This window comes from Silene latifolia, chromosome 11 (genome assembly GCF_048544455.1).
Source record: "Silene latifolia isolate original U9 population chromosome 11, ASM4854445v1, whole genome shotgun sequence".
Taxonomy (NCBI): Eukaryota; Viridiplantae; Streptophyta; class Magnoliopsida; order Caryophyllales; family Caryophyllaceae; genus Silene; species Silene latifolia.
The window spans coordinates 128866582-128890261 of NC_133536.1; the positions used below are offsets into that span (position 1 = coordinate 128866582).

At 35.5% G+C, this 23680-nt stretch overlaps 1 long non-coding RNA gene across 9 annotated transcripts; it reads right to left on the reverse strand.

Annotated features, from left to right (window-relative positions):
• Positions 1–18511: 18511 nt before the first annotated feature.
• LOC141611903 (uncharacterized) lies at positions 18512–23385 on the reverse strand. 9 transcript variants are annotated; one of them, XR_012528878.1, is made up of 9 exons: positions 23180–23385; positions 22257–22323; positions 21493–21545; positions 21108–21191; positions 20458–20523; positions 20258–20306; positions 20042–20147; positions 19532–19597; positions 18512–18731 (listed from the first exon to the last, which is right to left on the reverse strand). It is a non-coding gene; the product is annotated as an uncharacterized LOC141611903 (long non-coding RNA). The 9 variants fall into 9 exon arrangements; XR_012528877.1 differs by having other exon boundaries at positions 21108–21310; XR_012528880.1 differs by lacking the exon at positions 21493–21545.
• Between the last annotated feature and the right edge of the window lie 295 nt (positions 23386–23680).

A 23680-nucleotide genomic window follows, 5' to 3' on the forward strand; every position in this document is an offset into this window, starting at 1 on the left:
ACAACTTTGCATTGGCCAAAATAATCTAACTCATAAATATCCTTTAGTTTTCCATAATATGTTTCACCATCAGCTTCGACCATAACTCCAGAATTTTGAGTTCTTCGATTTTCTTCACGATCAACCGTTTGGAATTTATATCCATTGATCATAAATCCCGTCATCCTTTTACCATGATTATTTAAACCACCTGCCAAAGCTTTCCTAAGTTGTCCTTCTGGGGTACTTGTATCTAGGTTTTGCACCTATGACAATAGACAATAGTATCAATATGAATAATATAAAACTGATAAGCCACATTTCGAAGTTTTAAAAGGGGTGGACCTGTCCTTGCAACCATTCCACAAATTCTTTGATAATCCATTCATTTTAATTATTTTGGGTAACAGTGAGATGAACCATCTCCAACCGCTTGTAATTAAGAAATGCACTTTAAAAGAATTGGAAAAAAATCATTACCGGATTATATTAAGGATGGGTGCTAAATTATAAAAATTTGAAAGTCATTTATACTTACTCAAGAACCTCTTTTATCTCATCAGAATGAAGCAAAACGTAGCGGTGAGCTTGTTTTAAACTTCTGTCATCTAGGCGTACTTTTTCAATCATACCAACAACTCTACCACCAGAGCAAAACAAATAATCACTCATGTCTTGAATACCATCATCATTCCTCTTCTATCTATTAATGATAGTCTCAATACCTTCCAAATACCTTGAACAAAATGTGATTGTCTCCTCAAGCATGTACCCTTCAGCAATGTATCCCTCTGGCTGCGCTTTATTACTTACGTATGATTTTAAGTGAGCCAAATACCTTTAGAGAGTTCATAAAATCAGTTTAGAAAAAACACTTAAAACATCCACTTAAATAGTCTCTGATAATTACCTTTCAATAGGGTACATCCATCTATACTGGACAGGACTACCAAGTTTCGCCTCTCGACTAAGTGAATCAATAGGTGAACCATAATTGTGAAAAAGGTTGGCATAAACTCCATTTCCATACGACATAGTATTAGCACAATTTTCGACTGAAGGGCATTTAACTCGTCGTGTTCAAGGGTATGCGAACAAAGAGACTTGAAAAAGCAAGATAATTCCCCAAGTAAGTCAATAACTTTAGTAGCCTTGGATGCCCTCAATGCCATAGGAAATATATCTTGCATTAAGACATGATTGTCGTGGCTCTTAAGATTAATGAGTGATCGGTCCGTTTCGTGTTCACAATTTAATAGATGTTGTCGTTGGGTCACGTCTGAATCAAAACACAATTTATAGCTTCACAAACAACTCTACAATTAGTAAAGAGGCAAGTAAAGGTCGGATCCCAAGGGACGGGAATTAAGATGAGATTTCTATTGAAACTAGTGGTGTATTAGGGGTGTCACAATTTGGGTTGATGTAGAAGGTCACTAAATAAATAGCAATGAAAATAAATAAGCAAGATGAATTAAAAGGGTTGTAAACAATTGATAAAAAGCACTAGGGTGTCATGGGGTCATAGGGGAATCATGGGAATTGATCATACAAACATGTTCTCAAATTATAAGCAAGCAATTATTATTGTGATGGATTGAGTTGGGTTATATCTTACAATCCTCGGAATGTTTGGGTCCCGGAGCCGAATCGATTAGATTGTACAACACCTACAAGTCGACTTAGTCTTCCCTACTCAACAACATGCATGGTCTAATGAGACTCGAGTTGGTTTATGTCTTACAAGTCACATTGAAAAGATAGGTGATGGGTAAAAAATGCAAGGATTCATAGGCTCACATTTCATCAAACATAACATGTGCATGAGTTGAGATCAAAACAAGCAAGCAAATAAACCATGAAAGCATATTAATTTAAACATGAATCATTCCCCATGTTGGTTTTCCATAATTACCCATTAACCCTAGCTAGGTCACTATTCACTCATTATCATGTTGATCATGCTAGCAAGGTTGTCAATCATACCAACAAAAGGAAACATGATGAATAAATGAAAGTAATTAACAATAATTAAAAAGGGATTAAGAGAAGTATACCTACTAATGATTCCAATAATAAAGCAAAGAATAAAAGAAGTACTTGATGCTTGATTGAGAGGTTGTCAATCTCCCAATAATAACCCAAATAATCTTCAATTACCCAAAATAAAGGATGAACAAAAGAGAGATTAAGGAAATAAAACTTGTATTAAAACTTGATTAATTGTTGATTACAATATTAAAGAGAGATTTGATTGATATTAACTACTCTAATAATTGATAAGAAGAACATACTCTTCTAATTAGACTAATGGGGGTATTTATAGTGGAAATTAGGTGGATACATTAGGGTTAACTAAAGGCTAAACTAGTAATTACACTTTTTAGATTGAGCAGGGAGAAGCCGGTATTTTTTGAAGGAAGGGCTTCTTTCTTTGTAGCTTGGAGAAGACGAAATTTCGCTGTACTGGAATCCGTGCGTATTGGAGTCAGGACGGGCGGATTTAGGCAGGGGAAGATGAGCGTCTTCAGGGGAATCCGGGCGGATTCTGTAGCTGTTGTCCGGGCGTCTTTGAAGGAAGACGCACGGATTATGCTTGTGGAGGACGGGCGGATTTAGGACAATCCGCTCGGATTGTAGCTCAGCATGGTTTCTTCTTCTTTTCTTCCCTTTTCTTCATAAATTTCTTGGGGATTTCCTCGGGGATGCAAGGATCCTTTCTCAACATTGCTCATCTACTATCATATGTACAAAGGCCTTCTAATCTTGTCTCTCCTTGATGCTTGGTCATTGGATTCAATCAATTTAGTCTTGTTTTGCCATGAAAATGCAAGATTTGCACTCCTTTCCTACCAAGGGATCAAAATCTCAAAGAATATGCAAAACAAAGAACTAAAGACAATAAATGACCCAAATATGCACTAAAAAGCATGGGAACAAGGCTAATTCGGGGGCTAAATATGCGCTAATTATGGTCACATCAAATATCCCTAAACCGAACCTTTGCTCGACCCGAGTAAAGAGGTGACAATAACTAGGACCATTATTTAAACTAACCTAATAACATAGCCGATATGAGACAATTAGCGGGTCTCACTCCGCCCCTTCAACTCACAACAAGACAACCATGAGGTAGGATGCCTTTTTGTAAGGTAAGGTGGGTCTTGCCAAAATGGCGACACATCCAAACATTAAGCACACAAAATCAAATAATGGATGCATCTACAAAAGGAATAGCCACTTCCTCATCAAGTGGCGGAGGCAACCAAGAGAGAACAAATTTAAGAGCATATAATCCTTCACAAATACTAGTTCAACAAATTACGAAGGCTAAGAGGATGGCACTAAATCACCTCCAAATGGTGTTAAACTAGACTACTTTCGTCCTCAATTTCCAAATGCTTTCGTCAAGAGCGATCGGATGGTGGTAGAATGATGATCCCTATGATGCTAGTAGCATATGACATGACAAGTCTCGAATTCTCTACAAAAGTAAAGGTCATGGATCGTCCCAAGCTCGACAAAGTGGTTTGACAAAAGGCTTTTTGGGAATGAAATGCTCAAATCTTTATAAACAAGGGTGGATATGACTAGTATTCAAAATTGTCCTCATTTAACTTTCACATTTCAAAAATTTAAGATAGGGTTTGTCCCTTCCGGGCTAGTGTCCTTTGATTTCTCCAATCTCTTATTAGGCAACCGGTTAACCTCTAGACAATAGCTTTTCGGGGTGATAGTCACTCTGTCTCTGGGCGGTCGAATTCACAACCGTGTGGGGGCCCAATTCAATGGATCCCTCTCCAAAGCACATCGAAGTGGTACGCCTCCATCAAAACAACTAAATTTCTCAACATTTCAACATTTCATAACATTTGAGGTTTCCTTAGCTATAAATTACTTCCACATAACAAAATTTTCGAAATGAGCACTTCAAACTTATTGATAGAAAGTATTTTTGGGTTGCCTTACCACAAGGTCAATCAAGGTCACCTAGACAAGTTAACCAAGTCCACATCGCATCACGGGGTTGGATAGGTGGCTCACATGCAAACCCTTGACTAGGCTTTGGGTCATGGGTCAAAAGACACTAGTATGACACTACCTAGGGTGTTTTACAACCATTCTAGTAGGCAAAGTCTTAAGTTGATAAAGTATTTGTAATGGCTTAGTTGCTCTTGTCAAAGTTCTCAATTAGGCACTTTTCAAAATGTTTTATCTAAATCCAACTACATGTCATGATGCAACTATTATATACATTCTAATGCAAGTGATTCTATCAACTAATATGACATATAAACTAAATGCAAGTCCTAAGTTCACATTGTTATACCGCATCAATCAAAATAAAGCCACATAGTCATTAACATAAAGAGGAAAAAGGAGATTGGAAAGATCATACCATGCGGTCTTCATGATCCTCATGCCTCGGATGTGGTGTAGTCAATCAATGTGAATAAGGATAGAACAAACAATATATACAATATATACATAACTACATTACCAAAGAAATAAACTTGTTTTTGGGTTTTTCAATTTTCAAATTTTTATGGTTTTTCGAAATTTTTCAATTTTTTTGGGTTTTTGAATAAAAGTTAAGTTAGAATTCCCCATCCCCACACTAATATGGGCATTGTCCTCAATGGCCAAAATTATGGGAAATTATGCAAACATGATGCATGATTTCTACACTAAATGCAAGCTATACTAATCTACACTACATGATGCATGGTTTTTGTTTATGACGGAGAGGATAATTTAGATTACCTCCCGTTGTGTATGCATTAACTTCCCCAAACCGATCTAGACATTATTGCTAATGTCCAAGGATGGGTGTAGTTCATGCACACACTATGCAATGCATGATACTAATTTTGTCATTTTGGATTTTGAAAGGTGGGAACAATAAAATGAGAACACCTCAATGGGGCCGAGGTGTTAGTCCTCAATGGTGCTAGGACTACTCCAACAATGATAAAGATTAATAAAATACAAGTTAACAAAACACAAACTTCTTTTCATGAAACTTTAAAATTCAAGAGAGGAGATGAGGGAACTTCACTTAAACTTAGGTGGGTGCCTCTCGCCCGCTCCACCTAGCTATGACGTAATCCTCTAGAGATCAGCATCATCTCCTTCTAGATCGCTATCCCATATCTCCTTTGATGCATCACTCAAACTTGGGTCCATGAACTCGTCCTCTTCACTTTCAAGCTCCGCCGTATCTCCTCCACAAGAATTGTTGCTTCCCTCCTCTTGTCTCCCGGGATTGTTGCTCTTGGTGATGTTGTTGGGGATTTGGAGGTGGTGCTTGTCTTGGTTGGGTTGGATTTGGAGGGATGAGGTAGGATGGGATTGGAGACAAATGTCCTCTTCTCGGGGAGATACGTGGTAGGTCGTTCATTGGTAGATATATCGGATCGCTTCCTTTCGTTAACCACTTGATCCGCTTATTGACTCCCTCAAGGGTTATCCAATGGTGATGAATGAGAAGAAGATCTTCATTTATCCGCGTGTTTCCCAAAAGAGGAGCATACTCATTATTCTCATTGAATCTCGGGTTGAAATGCTTCGCAAGCCTAGTAATGAGTCCTCCATTCACAATGTGTTTCATTCCATCATCGTCACCATTCCTAAACTTTGCCCATTTCTCTAGTAATACTAGAGGTGCATTGAAGTGGTACACATTTCTTCCTTGAATATTGAGGAGGATTCCATAAACACAAGGTCTAATTGGTTCACTATGGCCAGATCTCGGCGGGCAAGTAGGGTGCCCGAAAGAATCGATAAGTAAGCCTCATGATCGGATTTTGGATATGAAAAGCAAGACATTCCTTGGTGTGTATGAAATCCCGGCCGGTCATGGCCCTCCACAAAGGTTCAACACTATACTTCTTTGGTTTCGATGTTCGGGTAGGCGAAACATCGAGACCGAGTACATTTGCGAATTCTACAAGGGTCATCATCCTAGAAACATTCTCCAACCTAAACTCTATGAAAATTGTTTTGTTCAAGGTTGTAATCTTTAAAAAGCTCAAAAATTCAAGCACAAGAGATCGATAAGTTTGTTCATACATGCGAAAAAGGGTTGAGAGGCCAAATACTTCAAAGAGAGCTTCCACTTGGTGATAAATCCCAAGTTTCCTCAAGGTAGCATGACATAAAAACTTAGTGGGAAGAATATTCTTACTTAGAAGCCGGTGGAAGACTAATCTTTGCACATCATTGACAAATTCCACATTTGAGAAGTCATCAAGCCTTGTGAGATCTACAATCTCTTCATGCTCCCTTCTTAATGTGTTGACATGGGAGGTAGAAGAACTTCCCCTCATCCTTGGTCTCCTCCTATTCCTAAAAGAGGATCTCCTTGGTGCCATTCCTTGATTATAGAGCTTGATTCTTTTGATTTGTGAAAGAATAAAGAGGCTCCTTGTTGATTGAGTGTTGCCTTTGGAAACCCTAGAAAATTGGGGCTTTTTTATTTTTGTGGGTTTAAGAGTGATTTGGATTTGCTTGGGAGTCATAAGGAGGTGGGTTTTATAATGCAAGTGGAAAGAAGGGTGATGTGTCACTAAATGTGAGGTGGGGTGTAATTTTAATTAAGAAAAGACTGGTCAAATCAACGTGGGAAGACGGGCGGATTCGAGCAGAAGACGCTCGGATTCAGGCTTCTCAGGACGGGCGGATTCTGGGTATGACGCCTGGATTCTTTCACAGCTAAATTTCCAAAAATATAACGCCAAAAAGAAGGGTGTCCCGAGCATGAGACGCTCGGATTCCTTTTTATCGGGACGGGCGGATTCTTCTGAAGATGGGCGGATTCTCTTCCAGGAATTTTTCTTGAAATGCACAGGTAGAAAGACGGGCGTCTTTCTACAAAGCCGGCCGGATTCTTCAGGACGGGCGTCTTCTCTTCGGAGACGCTCGGATTCTCCTTCAGTCCAAAATCTTCAGATTCTCAGCGTAGCAGGACGGACGGATTCTCCTCAGGCCGCCCGGATTCTGGCAAGACGGCCGGATTCCGGGGAACACGCACGTGTTCAAGCTGTGAATTCTTCCTTTGACTTTCTTTCCTCTCCTAGATGCTTCCCTACACTTTAAAAATTAGTTCCTTCCTTCACAAAAATTCGTTAGTGACCCTCCCTCACTTACTCTCATGAAAAAAGTTCATGCTTTTTATCAAAAGAAGTGCAATAAAATTATAAATACAAGTTAGAGGGTTAGTATATTTACAAGTGGTGGTTTAGGGAGGACTCCACCAAACTCTCCCTTTGATGGTTCTTTCAAGGATGAGAAGGCCCAAGGTATGTGACCTCGACCTCTCCAATGAACGCTCCTTCATAATATGGCTTCAATATTTGACCATTGACCTTGAACTTGCTTCCATCTTCCGCCTTGAGTTCAAAATCTCCATATTTTCCAACTTCGGTTATCAAATAGGGACCCATCCATCTAGAGTTCAACTTTCCCGGAAAAAGTCGGTAGCGGGAATTGAATAGAAGGACTTTGTCCCCTTTGTGCAAGGCCTTTTGTCTAATTCTCTTGTCATGGAGTAATTTTGTTCTTTCCTTATAAATCTTTGCATTCTCATAGGATTGTAGTCGGAATTCCTCCAACTCTTGAATTTGAATCATCCTCTTTTGACCACTCAATTTGAGATCAAGATTAAGTGCTCGGATTGCCCAGAAAGCTTTGTACTCCAATTCGATTGGCAAATGACATGCTTTTCCATAAACAAGCTTGTAAGGGGAGGCTCCTATGGGAGTCTTATAGGCCGTCCTATAAGCCCAAAGAGCATCATTAAGCTTTGTGCCCCAATCTTTTCCGGTCTTGTTCACAACTTTCTCAAGGATTTGTTTGATCTCTCTATTTGAAATTTCAACTTGACCGCTTGTTTGAGGATGATATCCCAAGCCGGTTCTATGTTGAACACCATATTTGGTCAAAAGAGATGCAAGTTTCTTCTCATGGAAATGCGTTCCTCCATCACTTATGATTGCTCTAGGAACTCCAAATCTTGGGAAGATTATTTTCTTGAAGAGCTTGGTGACCGTTTTTGCATCATCATTTGGAGTGGCAATTGCCTCCACCCACTTTGAGACGTAGTCTACGGCCACAAGGATGTACTTATTCCCATTGGATGTCACAAAGGGACCTTGGTAGTCGATTCCCCAAACATCGAAGATCTCTACCTCTAGAATGCCCCTTTGTGGCATCTCGTTCCTCCAAGAGATATTCCCCGTTCTTTGACAAGCATCGCAATGAATGAAGAATTCTCTTGTATCTTGAAACATTGTAGGCCAATAGAAGCCCGATTGAAGAATTTTTGCAACGGTCCTCCTTGCTCCATGGTGCCCACCGTAAGGTGATGAGTGACATCCTTCCAAGATTCCTTGGACTTCCCATTGAGGGATGCATCTCCGGTAGAGCCCATCACTACATTCTTTGTAGAGGTTTGGGTCGTCCCAAAAGTACCTCTTTACTTCGAATAGGAATCTCTTCTTTTGGTTGTGATTCAAATTTGGAGGGAGTACTTTTCCAACAATATAATTAGCATAATAGGCAAACCATGGGGTGATGTACCTTTCGAGTTGTGTTTGAATGGCCATCAAAATATCGTCGGAAAATGAGTCATTGATCGGGGTTTCTCCATTTTCATCATGAAACCGGATCCTTGACAAATGACCCGCCACTACATTCTCGGCCCCTTTTTTGTCTCTTATTTCTAAGTCAAATTCTTGAAGAAGCAAAATCCATCTCAACAATCTTGGTTTTGCCTCCTTCTTTATTAAGAGATGTCGGAGAGCACGGTGATCCAAAAATACAATCACTTTGGATCCAAGCAAGTAGGAACGGAATTTGTCCAAAGCATAGACAATGGCAAGAAGCTCCTTCTCAGTGGTATCATAATTCACTTCGGAGGAGTCAAGAGTCTTGATTATATAATAGATGGCGTGAAGAGCTCTCCCTACCCGTTGGCCAAGAACCGCTCCAACGGCGTAGTTGCTAGCATCACACATAATCTCGAATGGTAATTCCCAATTTGGAGGTTGGATGATCGGTGCCGAGATTAGTGCTTCCTTGATTCTATTAAAGTCTTCAACACACTCATCAGTGATTTGGAATTGGGCATCTTTAAGCAAAAGTTGAGTGAGGGGTTTTGCTATTTTTGAAAAATCCTTTATGAAACGGCGATAGAAACCCGCATGACCGAGAAAACTTCTCACCCCTCTAACATTCACAGGAGGTGGGAGTTTCTCTATCACCTCAAGTTTAGCTTTATCGACCTCGATGCCCTTTTCCGAAATTAAATGACCCAAAACAATTCCTTCATTGACCATGAAGTGACACTTTTCCCAATTTAAAACAAGACTAACATCTTCACATTTTTGCAACACAAGAGAAAGATTATGCAAACATGAGTCAAAGTCCTTTCCATAAACGCTAAAATCATCCATAAAAACTTCCATTATGGTCTCTAAGTAATCGGAGAAGACACTCATCATGCATCTTTGGAAAGTGGCGGGGGCATTACATAAACCAAAAGGCATCCTCCTATATGCAAAAGTACCATAAGGGCATGTGAAGGTGGTCTTATGTTGGTCATCCGGGTGTATAGGGATTTGGAAAAATCCCGAATACCCGTCAAGGTAACAAAAGAATTTGTTGGAGGCTAACCTCTCAAGCATTTGGTCAATGAATGGTAGGGGGAAATGATCCTTTCTTGTTGCGGAGTTTAATTTCGGTCAAGAGGTGGTGTTTTGTGAGATTTTATTTCTCTAGATTTCACAATATGTAGAGAGTTTATTAATTTTCTCACACTAGAAAATTATATTGTTGTATGAATGAATTAATTGGAAAAAGAAAACTCCCTCTTTTCTTTTCATTTTGGCCGAAATAAGGGCTTTGGGTAGGTTGCCCAATAGCTTTCATTTTTGCTCTTCACAAGAGACTAGGCATGCAAGCCTACTACCAAGTGTTATGATTGTGTTTCCATTTAAAAATAAATAACACAATATAAACTATACACTCACCCATATTTTCGGTTTTAGGTATAAAATGGAGAATCCATTTTATTTTGTCATTTGTCAAATTTGTCACATGTAACATGTTACATGACATGTTACAATGCAATGTATTTTTATCATATTAAAAATCAACATACTCATAAAATATGTCATTTACAAAATCGACTAGTAATTCGTAATTACTCGTACCAAAATGTTTCCAAATTATAAACTACAACATTCTGTATTTAAAATAATTTATTCCATCCGTTTCAATTGTTTCTGTAAACAATAATTTCATCCAAGTAATAAAATAATTTGATTCCTTAGACCGTGTCTTATTTAATCATATTAACAATAAGATACGTAAATTTTACTCACAAAATCATCCGTCAATTTTAAGTAATTTAATTAACTCGTATCGGTATACGATCAATTAAATAATCAATTAAGAGTATTTCCCTATAGGTATGACCTAAGGGGATCAACTGATCACCACCGTCGCACGACAGTAATGTCAAACTCTAGTCAGCCAATCATTACCGATATGTGTGGACCAGTTGACTGTAAAATATTACATCCCACATGTATTCTTAAAATGAGATTTAATGATGATATTTAAATCATGTGATCGCACTATTGTTGAGGACACATTTCCCAACAATCTCCCACTTGTCCTCGACAAGTGTGCGTCACCAATTCTCTTGTCCTATTACTATCTCCCACTCAATGCAAGGTGTCTTTCAGGTCGTACTTGCAAGTGATCATATCGAGAGTGGTTTCCTCGATCTGGAGAATAACTGATTGACCGGATTTATCTATCATGGATACATTCCGAGCGTGGCCACGCATTTCCAGTTCATTACTCCTCGAGTGGCCCTGAGATATTGTTTTAACCCTGACAAGGGGGTGGACAATTCCTATCGCACTTATTCCCTTCGACTAGCCACAGCCATCATAACCCAAAATATGCCCATTTGACCCCATTTACGAAGGTCGTAGTAACACAAATCAAAGTTAATCTGAAACTGTGCCATCTTAGGCGAACAGTCTTTAGTCAAAAGAATCGACTCATTAGAATACTATAGCAGCTCTCGCCACGACCAGGCTATATAAATTTGCCAGAACTCTATAAGCGGTCATAAGGCCCGACAAAGTGTTCCTAACGATGCCTATGTGATCGACTAGTCATCTCACATGACTGTATGGCACTTGAACTTGCCATCAATCGCATCAAACTCTAGTCACTTCGAGACGTCACCTCATACAAGTGACTATGGGCGAATACAATGCTAATCCGTGTTCACTTTAACGGGGTTCAATTGTCTCTACAACCCGTTTGGATGTAACAAAGTATAATAAAAGAGTTTTAAAGTAAAACTCAAACGACAAATGTGATTATCACATATGAATAGTCAATGCCTGATTACTATTTCATATTCTATAATCTAAATTGATCTTGTACGTAGTTGTTCATTTCAATTCAATTGAAATGACATGACTCATCATGTTTAGCCTTTGAGAAGGCTTTGATTAGTAGGTTTTATCAACTTCTTGTACCTTACTCAACCTTACTACATACTCGTTTTCCTTTGTAATGTATACATTTGCATTACAAAACTTTCTGAGTACGTGTCGAGATCCAATCAAGACATAGGCCCTCTAGCCTAAGAATAGCTCCCACTGTTTTCACAGTGTGAAGGACTCATCTTTCTTGCACATCTCATGATCGCAAGTGTACTCAATTTCCGTTATAAATATCTCTCATTGTTCTTTATTGCCTAGAACGATTATAGAAAATCTACTTCTTAATTAACATTGCCACAATGGTATCTTAACCATCCTAATGTGTTTTGATTATGGTTTTGTCGGAAACCATGCGCAATCTCAATTGTCAATTGTCACTTGTGTAACACCCTTACACAATATTGCATCATAAACACTTTGCTTTACTTCCTTTATGCTTCTGCAAGCACTTAAGGGTAATCTTTATAGCCTACTTGGTAAAGATTACTTAAATTCGATTTTGAAAACAATTCATCATACTCAAAGCATATGAAGTGTTATATATCATTACTCATTTAATTGATTCGGCAGCAGAAGCAATTGAAATCAATCAAATATGTTCAATTTAATTGAACTAGTCATGAATCTTATCAACATAAGACTTCTTACTGGCGCTAATATCATGTGGATTTATCTTCATAAATCCGGATATTCAAGATGTATTATAATACTCCAAAAGTCTTAAATCATTCTCAATGATCAATATGTCATCCACATATCGGACTAATTAAAAATTCCGTAACTCCCACTAAACTCCATGTATAAACACAACTTCTTGACTTATCGAGAAACGTTTTATAACATGATCAAATCATTGATTCCAACTCATTGATGTCCTACTTAAGATTCTCTCTTAAGTTTCACATAATCTTAGGATTGCAAGAATCTACAAAACTCAAGACATGTATTGAATACATTCCTTCTAATTGAAGAAGTGGGTTTTAGATTCACTTGTTGTGTATTTCATAACCTTATAATGAAACACAATCCCTAAGAAGATCCAAATAGACTTAAGCATTTCAATTAGTGCAAAACCCTTTGCAACTAATCTTGCTATGAAATATCTCTTTATTAGTGCAAAACCCTTTGTCACTAATCAAGCCTTTTATTTCGGATTTTCATGGCTCTAAGCCTTATATTGAGTTGTGACTTAAATACTCTCATGTAAGTCATATGTTTATTACTTTCCAGAAGTAATCAACTTGAATCAAACAATTTCTTTGTAAGTTATAAGCTCTTTACTTTCTTAAAAGTAGCATGAATTCATCATTTTTAACAAGTGACGAATTTAACCTCCTAGGTTTTAAAGAAACAATATTTTACACAAAACGTCTCATGTATCCAAGAAAAACCAGTTTCTTGCGACATAACATTCTCTGTGGCATTCTTTGTGGCTCTTGAATAATTTCTCCCACTCTGTCTTCTAAAAATAAACTTGTATTTTAGAAAGACAGCTTCATGAGCCGCAAACCCGTCGTGCTCGTGATAATTGAAAGGGAAAAATGAGCATTTGTTTCTTATGAAAAAACTTACAACCATGGTACCCTTACCATTTCATATCTCATATGATTCGATTTAGTGGAAAAAATAATTTTAGACAAAATGATAAAATCCCCAAAAGGATCAAGTAACTCAAAGTAACTTGATTGAAGTTCAAACCATATCGAATAGCGTTTGATTTCTTATCCAATCACACATTATTTCATAATGCGTGCTAAGAGAGATTAACTTGTGATATTAGATAACATTTCCATTGGCTTATATCAAAGTCTTCACTTTGATAATCCCATCACGACTAAATCGTGATTTCTTTAACTCTTTAAACTTCTTTAAAGATTTTTCTATTTACCTTATTAAGTTAACACTTTAGCGTCAACTTAAATCGTTGGTAAAAGAGAATGATCAACCTATTTTGGATCAATGATTTACAACCTCGATCTCCTTTTCAACCAAAAGGCACGAGACATCTTGCTTTGAATACAAGATACGCATATACCATTAACAATCTAATGGTTTCAAGAGTACTCGATAACTCTTTACGTTCATCATTCCAAAATTTAAGGTTTAATCTTGGGTTACCAATTTGAATCTTACATCATCTACATGATATATCATTCTAGTTTGTTTTAGAATATAATCACCTTGATAATGGGCTAGCCATACATCAAATCGTGGTGTATAGGGTCACAAAAGTGAAAACCCTTTTGTATCTTAACAAGTTTATATTCTTATTTAGAGTTTATGCACTTAATAGTCATAATTAAGTACAACTTTAAATCCAAATACTAGATTGAGTACACAATTACTCTATCTCTCGACATTATTGTTGCTAGTCGTCATATTCTAATCATCCTATGTATCAAGTACAATGATGAAAACCTCCATTGGTTTCTAATATTGACGAAGTAGTACTAGCAAAATTTTATGTTTAATCAAATAAACATTTAACGAAGAAGGTCCCATTAGATGTCCCACAACTAACTTGTTGATTCTTCAATAATTTGGTGTAGTTTCCTTTCTCGTGTCCAACGTTTAAGACAATGGAAACTTTATCGGTCGGGATTGATAGGTTTAGTATCGTCATTCTCAACGACTTTACCTTTAACATTACCTTGTATCAATTCCATTATAATCTTTACTTCTTGAACCTCGTTCTCATCTTAACGGTTTAAGAGAATGCTCCCACTCATTTCAATGAGTCTTTGCTTTGAGAAGCAAAATTGAATTCATGAAGATTACTCTTCATTTGTTTGTTTTAGTCTTAAAACTTTCATTGAAGTGGTTGCGTTATTTTGGTCAATTACGAATTCTGAAAATCTAATCACCAAAACAATTTATCGCTTCAAGGTACTTAATTCAATTAAGCATATGAAACATAGCCCATTGTAAGTAGAAGTGTTAGTCAAGAATCAAAAACCTGTTTGATAATGAATAACTTTAATCTATACTCTTTACAAGAGATCCTTAGCAATGGTTCGTTTGAGGTTTTAGAAGCAAATTCAAATTTTGTCTTTAGTTACGATGTTTTAATGGAGATTCGTTATCAAAATCGAAATGATATCGTATATGAATTGTGGTAAAGAAATAGAACAATATAAAAACGGAATAGTGGAAAACTTAACATTTATCGTTTTATTAATACTTGAAAAACAAGTATAGCATTTACATAGTGACCTCTACCCAACTATGATAAATGATTCCAAGACCCAAATTCATATTGACTTAGGCACGGTGGGGCCGATACATCCTTTATCAATATAACTCGGTGGATTAACGTTTAATCGATTCTACTTTTAGAACTCTTGGTCGATAATATTACATTAACATTTATCTTTAGCCCAAAACACATTCGACAAGGGCACGGTGGGGCCGATACATCCCTTATCAAAAACTTTTGTTGAGTTCAATCCAAATTTCGAATAAATGTGTCCATGATCCAAACCCACATTAATTTGGGCACGGTGTGGCCGATACATCCCTTATCAACATGAATTCGGTGGATAGACATTTATCACCCACTTCCCCTACGTAACAAGGTTTGTACCTCGGTGGGGCCGAGCGCACTCCCTCGCGAAATAGGTTTTCATGGTTTCTACTATTTGGTAAGGCTATGTCTCAATTGATTGTTTTAGCGAGAGGTCATGTCAATTTATTATCTATCACGTTTTAAGTGAACTAAAGCGGTGAACTACGATAATTCTAATTGACACGGTCGATAAACTCGATAAAAGAAGATGCATGTTTTAGTTATGGCGATTTAGCGATGCATGTGACATAAAATAAAATGCAAGCATAAAATAAATCCTAGTATGGCCTTTCCTAAAATAGAAAAACTATTTAACTATTACATATTCGGAAACCAACTACATTGGTCCCTTGAACTTCGGTTGTGGCACGCATCTCGAGGTAACACCGTCTTTATGTATCGCCATCTTGAAGAAATCTGTCTTTGGGAACTCCGAGATGAATTTAAATTATATAATAAATTACATAATTTCCTATTATACATTTGTAACTAAAATAAAATAAATCTATTAAATTACAAAACGGTGATACGAGATCACAATAAATTACAACCGAATCGATATTCCCATACATTTCGGGAAATACCAATTAAAACTAAGGCCATACTAAGTAAAATTACATAATTCAAAATTACATAAATTAAAATTATGACAATCATAAAGAAAAATTGGAAAAATGCAGCATTATAATATGTATGAACATGCCCAATTTTATGCTAAATCGCCTTTAATTAGCCAATATCGTATATTACTCGGTTTTTACGGATTTGCGTGATTTCAACATTTTTATAATCACAAAAATACATAAACTCATATTTATGCATAAGTTAATTACCCTAACCTCTTAGTACTCAAAATTTAGTCTTCACTAATAATTTGACCATAATTAACCCATATTTTATGAAATTGTTCATAAATGGACCAAAAATTACAAAAATAAGCCATAAACTTCAAATAAATCACAAAATTTCAAATAAATTCAAAATTTGAAATTTAAACTCATGAACATTCTGGAAAAACGCCATGACACTCATAATGTTCAAAATCTTAGGTAAAAATTTCGAAATTTTTCCGGAAAAACAATGTTGCGGTTTATCGGTTTTTTAATAAAATAATCATAAAACATAGAAAAATTATTTTCATTAAATTTTCAATTTTAGATCTGAAAAAGATAATAAAATGCAACATTAGACGTTTTTCCTAAGTCATAGATTATGTTTTATTAATTTTCCACTAATAATGTCATTATTTATGCTATTTTTCTTCAAAAATCCATAAATCATGCAAAAAGACTTCTTTATAGCCAATTATTTTACACACATCTTGTAAAATTTCATGTGACAACATATTAATTTTCTATGACCAGATTCGAAATTTAACTCATATTAACCTATTTTTCACCTAAATCCGAATTTAATAATGAAAAATTCATTTTTCGAGCATAACAAGTCCAAAAATTATGAAAATTTACAGGTTATCTCAAAATAATATATGTGACAACATATCCAAAAATCAACTGAAAATTCGAAGTATAGATAATTTTAGACCAAAAATAACATTTTTACTCATAAAATCATATTTAAATGCCATTATTGTATAATATGAACAATAAAAATCCGTAAAATTAACCAAAATATCCTAAAACATTTTAGGACCAGAAATATTAACATGCATGGATTAATTTCGTGATATCTCATAATAACACAAATTTTACAAGTTTTATATGTTATTCTTATAACTCGGAAAAACTTTTAACCGATTTGCATGCAAACAACCGTGGCTCTTGATACCGATTGAAGGAAATGTAGATCTATATACATACTAACATACTCATATATGTTAAAATTAATTTGTCATAAAATTAAATACGGATTTTATGCATGCAAACAATGATAAAATAGTGGAGAAATCATGTTCTTACATTGTGATTTCGGTTCATATGGGCACAAAAGAGATCTCCTTCTCTTTTGTTCTTGTGCTTTCCTCAATGGATGAACAAGGACTCAAATGTAGAATCCCTCCCAAAAGCATATACCCAAGGAATACATCTTAATAAACCAATACTATTTAGATCTAGTAATAATATTAGTTTTACAATAAAATTGACACAAAATAAATTGTATTTTGGCTCTTGAAAATTTCGGTCAAGAGGTGGTGTTTTGTGAGATTTTATTTCTCTAGATTTCACAATATGTAGAGAGTTTATTAATTTTCTCACACTAGAAAATTATATTGTTGTATGAATGAATTAATTGGAAAAAGAAAACTCCCTCTTTTCTTTTCATTTTGGCCGAAATAAGGGCTTTGGGTAGGTTGCCCAATAGCTTTCATTTTTGCTCTTCACAAGAGACTAGGCATGCAAGCCTACTACCAAGTGTTATGATTGTGTTTCCATTTAAAAATAAATAACACAATATAAACTATACACTCACCCATATTTTCGGTTTTAGGTATAAAATGGAGAATCCATTTTATTTTGTCATTTGTCAAATTTGTCACATGTAACATGTTACATGACATGTTACAATGCAATGTATTTTTATCATATTAAAAATCAACATACTCATAAAATATGTCATTTACAAAATCGACTAGTAATTCGTAATTACTCGTACCAAAATGTTTCCAAATTATAAACTACAACATTCTGTATTTATAATAATTTATTCCATCCGTTTCAATTGTTTCTGTAAACAATAATTTCATCCAAGTAATAAAATAATTCGATTCCTTAGACCGTGTCTTATTTAATCATATTAACAATAAGATACGTAAATTTTACTCACAAAATCATCCGTCAATTTTAAGTAATTTAATTAACTCGTATCGGTATACGATCAATTAAATAATCAATTAAGAGTATTTCCCTATAGGTATGACCTAAGGGGATCAATCGATCACCACCGCCGCACGACAAGTAATGTCAAACTCTAGTCGGCCAATCATTACCGATATGTGTGGACCAGTTGACTGTAAAATATTACATCCCACATGTATTCTTAAAATGAGATTTAATGATGATATTTAAATCATGTGATCGCACTATTGTTGAGGACACATTTCCCAACAGCTCTCGCCACGACCAGGCTATAAAAATTTCCAGAACTCTATAAGCGGTCATAAGCCCAATAGAGTGTCCCATACACACTAGTAGGAAAAAAATTATATGCGGCTCCAAAAAATAGGCTATTTGAGGCGTTTTTGGTGTAGTAGCAAATAAAGGGGGCGGAAATAAGAAATTCATTTACGGCGTTTAAAAAACGCAGCAAATAAATCCTCATTTGAGGCATTTTTTTTCCAAAAAACGCAGCAAATAACACGTCTTATTTGAGGCGTTTTTTTCCAAAAACGCAGCAAATAGCAGTTTTTTTTTTAAAAACAATTTTTTTTTTTTTAAAACACCTCAAATAAGCTAAAAAAAATTAATAAAACAAAATCAATCCAACAAATGATTTAAATATAAATAATCTCTAATATATTTTACACAATACAATCTTACATGATTTTAATAAATATTCTAACTTCATACAATAAATATAAACAAAACCCCTACAATACTCTTAATCTGTTTTTGGCTAATAAAGTTGGTGCAGTTTTTTCTAGTAAGGTATTGAGTTGGCTGATGTTGTGCCAATCTTCTTTTGCCCAATTCCATCACCTGAAACATTGATCTAGAATTATTGAGGACAAGATTTAGCATAATTGAGGACAAGATTTAGTTATAATCAGTAATCATAAATAGGATAAGCTCAAGTGCTCAACACTAAGACAAGATTTAGCACATCAGTAAAAATAGCTGACATCGAGGACACCAATATAATGTCCACCCTGGCAGCACTAAAGAGAAAATACATCACGAAGAGACTAATTCAAGACTCGGAGATGTACATGAGCATGCTTAGTTTTCATTTGAATCATTTATTGTTGATATAGATAGTAAACTACTCGGTGCAAATACATGTCCTGATATTCTTCACAATTCACAGTACACACATTATTTGAGTACGCAACCTTTGAGACTCCTACTTCATTCATCAGACACTCATCAAATGTTACCCCATAATAGTAAAAGGCCAATTAGTAATAACTAGAAAATGCTAAACCCACAAATAATGAGTGCGTGCCAAAAGAAAGAGAACTCCAGGAACTAATGTATTAGGATATAAAATCACATCAACACCAATGTGAGGCCTATATCTGCTTTGGTTGCTCCTTTCAACGAATGCACTATTGCAAAAACTACCTACTAGGCGAAGCATTTGGACATTAAGTTCAGAGTCCCCAAACACCAACTGACAGTTTAATTAGCAAAAAGTGACCTGATTTCATATGTATATGAAATTATGAACTATGAAGTAATGGGTAATGGGTGCACAAATAAAAGTTTGCTAATACTTCAAATAATACGGCCAAACATCAATTGGACAATAGTAAAATAACCAAAGACAAATAAATTACCTTGCAAATGTAAAACGAAGTTAAGTAACTCCACTCTTTTCCCGTATTTTTCTTGCTCTCTACCTCCTACAAGTATTTAGTCAACACCACATCCGTCTAATTAAAATATCTCCAGTGTATAACAAAACACACGGTAAGAATTGTTTCGTAAGATTAAAATTACTGGGCTGAGAATCGTCAGGACATCATTACCAACAACCCTAATTATCAGTTCTAAACTCCACACATAACTTAATCAAAGTTCCTTTTACAGAATTCCAAACTACCAACTTGAGATCCAACTATCAGGATGTCCTTCCAAAGCCATTATTTAGTCATATACATACATTTTTACTGAATTTTAACAACTTCACATATCCCAGAGCAAACCAACTATCTGGATAAAGATTCAATGCCATAGCTGATTCCCTGTGTGAAAACATTGTCACCAATGATGGAGAGTGATAATATTGGGAGACTAATAGCCAGATCTCAGTACAATAAACAACAAGAATTAGTAACAGGTCATACCATAGAGCTTTTGACTCTCAAAATCTCCCCTGTTGTATGCACTTCAAGCAAGAGATCTCTACTTTTAAGAATCAAAATCCAAGTTCCTCGTAATCTCATATCATCCCTGATTACATAGACATTTGAAACATTAAAAAAAGAAGCTCAAAACGTGCAGATAGACCACAAAGAACTCAAGTTTCGATGGTTTAGAGAGAAAGTTTGAGGTATGAACACCTTCAATTTCGATGCTTCTCAGGGGATGCTTATAGCACTGCACGACCACCTGATATATATACACAGAAAACTTAAACCAATGAAGTTATGATGACTCAAACTTGAACTCTCTCAGGGACTTATGTAAAAAAATATCGTGTAAAATAAAACATTATGCAACACCAAACAATATTAGGTATAAGATTCACAAAATAATGCACCTAGTATTGCTGAACTTGGCTTCATTGCACTCTCCATATCCTCTTTAGTAACCCTAATCATCAAATCTGAACAATTCAAGGCTAAAATTGAGAATACAACGCTAACACTATAATTATCCATCAATAACCTAATGCAATTAATTAGCGAAACGAACAAGTAACGAAACACATAAAAAAAGGGTTTTTCAATAGAAGACAGTGTATGTACTGGAGGATCAAATTCGTCATTTGAATGTATTGCCCAAGATATAGGTAGATATCTAATGCGCCCGTAACTAAATGTGTGTGCTGCAATCCACGGGATGCCGTCATCGGCAATAAATAATCTATAGAATAGAAGAAATGATTAAGAAACCAGAATGTTGATTAAAACTTATCATGTTTTATTCTTCTCATTATAACCATAGTCACTTATAGCTAACATGTGAGGAGATTAAAACTAGCAGAAAGCGAGGTTTATATGTAAGGGTATCTAACAATAAACATGAAATTCAATTATTTCAAACATATTAACTAAATTTCCCAAATCTCTAAGGAAACATTCAAGATAACTCAGAAATTAAATGATTAACCTAATTAAAACATAAATTGGTCTCAGAAATTAAACAATCTGCTAAAGTAAGAACAAGTGAACAACAAATGTGAACAACCTGTTCTTTAAATGTAGGTACAACAGTGAAATTATCTCCCAACTGAACTAGTGGTGGCAGGTGCACATTCCTGGTAGTTGTCCACTGCAATGGTGTAAACAAAGCAGGGACTCAAAACTGATGAGAAGGCTATGGGCATCATAGTCATGGCAGCTTCCTACCTTATATGAGACCAAAGGAATAATTGTAGACTTAATGGAGTGCTGCAATAACCTAATTTGGTGTAAATGTTTTTTGAATTTATCCTTCAATGAAAAGCTTACATTTTACAGGAAAAAAAAAACGAATTCACTGAAATAAATTGGTAAAAGAGAAGCAAAGACACATTATTTTTTTATAGAAATCTCTCCTCCTTGGCTAAACAGAAAAATGGAAGAGTGCATACATTTAAGGAGGGGCAATGGCAGTTTGACCGCAGCCAATAATATGCACACCCACCTGTTGTAGTATTCGTAAATAATATTGATGATTCAACAACAAGAAGCTAATCATCAGTTTCATTCTACTCAAAAAACTAGTAGCAGGTAAAAAAAAAAACTAGAGTCAAAATCCATTGAAAGATACGGAGTACTGAATAAGCAAGAGTAAAAGAAAAGAGACATACCTTAGTGTGATTAATTAGGAATGTTAATGAATAAATGGAGATGACAAGAGGTAGGGAATTTAGCAGGAGACAAAAATAATCTATCCAAATGATGGATTGATTGTACACACTAGATGAGCCTATTAATGACAACTAACAAATAATCTAAAACTGACACAAGAACATTCATACACATTATCACCTCTGCTGTAGTTTGATATACAAGACCCCATGAATAAATTGTCATACCAACTTCAACTTATGCCAAGGTTCAAAGAGAAAGAAACACCTGCTTCAACTTATAACAAGATCCAAGAGAAAGATACACATACAGAATAGTGTACAAATTAGTACTCGCATTCAAATTGAAATATGAGGACAAGGGATGTTGGGTAACTTTTAGAAAACTGACTAATTCACCTATTGCTAAGCCTACATAAAGAAAGGCCTGGTGCACAAAAGCTAATAGTGCCACTCACAGTGAACATGATTAAACTAAAAATAGGTTATCAGTTAGGATCTTTTAATTCCTTAGCAAATAGACTACAATGAAAAAAGAAGCTCACAACAACAGCAGGTTTATCAAGTCTTTTGTCTTTGGGAGGCCCTTCCAGTTAGTTGTCTTCAAACAACCTGTAATAGCACCGTTGACATCATAAAAAACAAGGTTTAAAAGTTTAGAGTTCAGTGGAAATAAACAACAAAGTGAATAGACAAGCTCAAGAAGGTTGCATATCAACTACCCCTTATTTTCCGTTCATTCGTATCATAGCAACGACCTAATTTTGACGAATTTAGATATCAAAAAAATTGAAGTGTGTGACTTATTTGATTTTATCTAAAACCTTAGCTAAGTCACAACTCAATCACAATATTATAATACGGTAGAGTTTAAATAAATAAAAACATTGGACAATCAGATTTAGCACAAGTATTACTAGAGTTAACATGAACAAATACCCTAGTTCGATGAGATGATATACCACGCCATGTCTATAATATTTACAGCGAATAGAATATTTAGATAGACATCCTATACTTTTACGGTAACAGTGCAAATTCTCCTACAAGTTTCAAACACCAAATATATGGACTTAAAACATTATCAAAATTGAATAAAAAAAATTGAATATGAAACAAACCCCTAACTTGACTACATTAACAAAACATAAACATAAACCCCTAAATTGAATAACACTAATTTGCTGGTAGTCGGTGTAAATTAAATACGAAACTAAAATCTAACTTGAATTTGAATCTAAAACCCCTAAATTGAATGTGGATCTAAAACCCCGAAATTGATCAACCCTAATTAACAGGTCTAACCAATCAAAATCTAATACTTGAAACACAACAAAAATTAGGTTAAATTTATCATTAAATATCAACCAAAAAATCATACAACACTCAAATGCATCTAACTAAGCATAAATCGAATTATCCATAAACCCTAATTGATTAATAAAAATAAGTGAAAAATTATGAGTACCTATATTAGATGGAACAGACTGTGAGAAGGCGAAACCGATAGGAGGCGATAGTGGTGGTCGGCGTGAGCCTGGGCCTCGTTGTAGGAGGCGTTGTGGATTGCTGAAGTTCAGGAGAGGGAAGGGAAGGGAAATAGAAAGATGAAAGGGGAAAAGGGGACTCAACAATTGACAGTAAGGTAGGTCGTAGGGGGAGTCGGGATATATTATATTCTTTTTCTACTTTTTATATGCGGCGTTTTAATTAAAAACGCCTCAAATGATATATTTGACGCGTTTTTTTTTTAAAACGCCTCAAATGTGTGTTATTATTTTTTAAAAAGTAGAGTTGAATTTTTATTTGCGTCGGTTCGGAAAAAACGCCTCAAATAGAGAGCCGCAAATAAATGTTTTTCTACTAGTGACAGTCTGTCTATATGATCGACTAGTCATCTCTTATGACTTTATGGCTCTTGAACTTGCCATCAATCGCATCACACTCCAGTCACTTCGAGATGTCACCT